At 35.1% G+C, this 3,429-nt stretch overlaps 1 pseudogene; it reads left to right on the top strand.

Annotated features, from left to right (window-relative positions):
- Positions 1–1,570: 1,570 nt before the first annotated feature.
- LOC120216845 lies at positions 1,571–3,429 on the top strand (annotated as a pseudogene).

The following is a 3,429-nucleotide window of genomic DNA, read 5'->3' as shown; positions in this document are numbered from 1 at the left end:
GACACGCAGTGTAAGTCATAAATGCGTGTCATAAATTTATGACTTCATTTATGACGGGGGCTTTAATGACGCTCAATGCGCGTCATAGATTTATGACACACAATTGCGCGTCATCTGATATTTATGTCGGTAGCTTCAATGACACGAATTTGTGTGTCTGCATCTATAGATGACGCACAATGCGCGTCATTAAAGGGTTTTTTTTTCTAGTAGTGTAGATAAAAAAATAATGAAAATGCATTTTGTAAGGTATAACTCATAAATATACCGGTAAAGAGGACAGGGGATTGAACATGGTGAGTGAACATCAGTTGTCCTTACAAAGAAAGTCTCGTAGAGGGGTTACGATTATGTAGGTTGGGGTGCGGGGGCGCAGGCCCTGCGATACGATACATAGTTAATTTTGTAATTATGTACCAGGATTTTCAATTATAAATAGAGATATAATTATTAAATAAAATTTCTATCATAGCCTAGGCACCGAGGACGTAAGCACATTGTCGAACCTCGTTAAAATTCTTGTGTTCTTTCATTTACTTTACCCGATTCTTTAACGCATTTCGATGCTTTGCTATGATTAAGACATTCGTTATATGTTTTGCTATGAAACTATGCTATGACTATGTTAAAGCTATGTCTAACTTAATTATTTGAAATCAAAATATTATTGGCAACTCGATTTCTCGGTGTCTAACATGTTAATTAGTCAAGGTCAAACATCAAATCTCCTACGGACTACTCTAACCTTTTGAAATATATTTAAATATTTAATATTTTTTCAGTTTATAGATAAAAAATAAATAGTATAAGTATTATATAAAATATTCTCAAATAATATAAATAATAAACTATTTAATAAAATAAAGTTTTCTATAAATAAATAATGACATATGATAAAGATGCATGTATGTATATCCATTTGTATAATCTATCATTTTAACTTTTCTGTTTGATTCCGTAAACAACAAAATGTAGTGTGGTATCGCAATCAACAACCATGCTTTTACCTGACCGACCTAAAATTCCATGTGCTGCACGCGGATTGTCTGGCCTACCCTCATGCCCAAATCCTTTAATCTCAGCCGTTCAAAATATTAAATATCCCCTCTCTCCCAGTTTTGATGATAAGGTAATGGCTGTTCCCTACGTATGAGGTCTATAATACCCACGTGAATGGGACCCACCAAATAATTTCAATTTAATTTAATCTAAGCTCATTTATGTACCTACCATGTCCATGTTAGCTTATTACTTGGAAAATGCCGCTAATTATTTTTAGCAAAAGTTCCCCCTCCCCCAAAATAATTATATCTATAGATATGATAGTAGTGATTAACTTTCCTAATTATATATTAAATATTAGATTTAATATTTATCTAATTATCTTTAAATTTAGATGATTAAATATTTAACTAATTACCGTTAAAATTAGAGGATTAATTTAACTAATTTTGTAAATGTAAAAATGTATAAATAGTGAAAGTCAAAATCAACATTAGGCAAACACGCTTACAGGTTTACCAAGAGCCGACGAGGGTTGTTGACCTGACCCACCTGCCCGCCTGCGGCCTTCTTTCTTCGGTCACACTGAACCTTATCCTTTCACACCGAGCCTAATCAGGTTCGTTCCTCCCGCCCTATATATAAAGTCCCATCTTCAATAGTTTAGCTGCCATAAAGTTGATCAGAGAATTTTGGATGAATTTTGGATTACGCTTCTCAGAAGGTACTCGTTAAATTGAATCTCACAAGTTTTCAATCTGTCTTTCACGGTTTTTCGTGTGTTTGGATCTGTTGTTTTGGTGGCTAGAAAAAAGTAGTGGAATTGAATTTTTTATTGCTATAAAACTGAAAATCCGTCTTTCACAGTTTTTCGTTCATTCAATTTCCTACGGTATGCGATCTTAATGTTCTTTGAGCATATATGATCGTTTTTTGCAGTTTTATTCATTCTCATGATTGGATAGATTAATAGTTGGCTGTGATGATTTGAAGTTATGGTTGTTTTAAAGAAGAATGGATTGATGGAATATTTTCTTACGATTTAGTATTTTCATTAGAGATCTGATCGCATAATTCTATAAGGTTGTGTTTGGATGAAGAATTCGGACGAAGAATTTTATTTATGTGGGATTTTAAAGTTTCAACTGAATTTAGTAAAAATCTCTCAGAATTTAAAAAATTGTATGGAATTTCAAAATAGTTTGACTGAAATGGCGTCAGCTGATTTGTTATGAGAATCAAGAAACACAATTTTGGAGACAGGCTCTAGTCTTCTACATAGGTTGACTTCAAATGCTTTGATTGATTGATGATCGTAAAGACTTCGGATGAAAAAGTTGTTTATTTGGAACGAGCTAGGTTACTCTTGTTTGATAAAAATTGGATTCCTTTTACTTTCATTTTAAGGATTTCTAATTTTTTGGTTCTAACTTCCAGCGGCCGGTGATTCCATAAGAACTTTCAAAATCACTGGTTGAAGCCAGTTGTGAGTTCAGAAAGAGGAAAATGTTTTCATCTAGATTCTTGACTACTTAAGCTGTTGAGTCATTTATCAGGATTGTCTAGATCTTGAATAGGAAAGCTGGACTTGTCGTGAATCCCCCACCAAATTACTCATCTGTTAATTTGTTGATTTCGTTTAAGTTGTTGTATATTTGTGGTACAGAGTAAAGTGATAAGTAAAAGCAATCGATAGAATGGCTCTAGTTGCTGGAGGAAGGTCAACCTTGAACCCAAACGCCCCTCTTTTTATTCCGGCTGTTTATCGCCAAGTGGAGGATTTCTCACCAGAATGGTGGCAACTGGTCACACATCAACATGGTACCGGGACTATTGGATGAGCCAGCACCAGGACGAGGATGGTTTCTATAATAACGCTGAGGATGATGGCTTTGATGGCACTGACATTGCTGATTTGCTTCCCGATACCTTTGACCTTATTTCGGATGAAGATCTCTCTGGTATCGATCTTCAGTTGGAAGAGTTGGTCCAGGAAATGGAAAGCACATCACCTCCTTTACCATCTAATGCTGGTACCGGTACGAATAACCTCCTCTGCCTATTACATTTAGAAGGGTAAATTGCTTACATGTTTGGGAACAGAGAACTATGCGAATTATATATCGAAGATTGTCACTATTTTTGACCATCTCGTTGATTCAAATAGGCTTGGAGAAGGATGCTGAAACCCTGATGAAGAATCTGAGTTTGCTGCAATCAAGTCCAAGGTCATAGGCAGACCGCCAAGAATGTGAACCCTAAAAGAAGCTGCTGAGAGAATCTCGTTAGCTATGTAAGTGTTTCTCAAGCATCAGTAGTGCGATTTCTAGTTAGTTTAACTGTTCTTGTATCAGTCCTTGTTCTGTCCCATGCCTATGTTTCTACTTGACAGAAAATGAAATAACAAGTGTAAAAAATTGTAAAATT

The sequence above is a fragment of the Hibiscus syriacus genome, unplaced genomic scaffold, assembly GCF_006381635.1.
Source record: "Hibiscus syriacus cultivar Baekdansim isolate YM2019G1 unplaced genomic scaffold, ASM638163v2 tig00000765_pilon, whole genome shotgun sequence".
Lineage (NCBI taxonomy): Eukaryota > Viridiplantae > Streptophyta > Magnoliopsida > Malvales > Malvaceae > Hibiscus > Hibiscus syriacus.
This window is presented reverse-complemented; position numbering and strand designations above follow the sequence as displayed.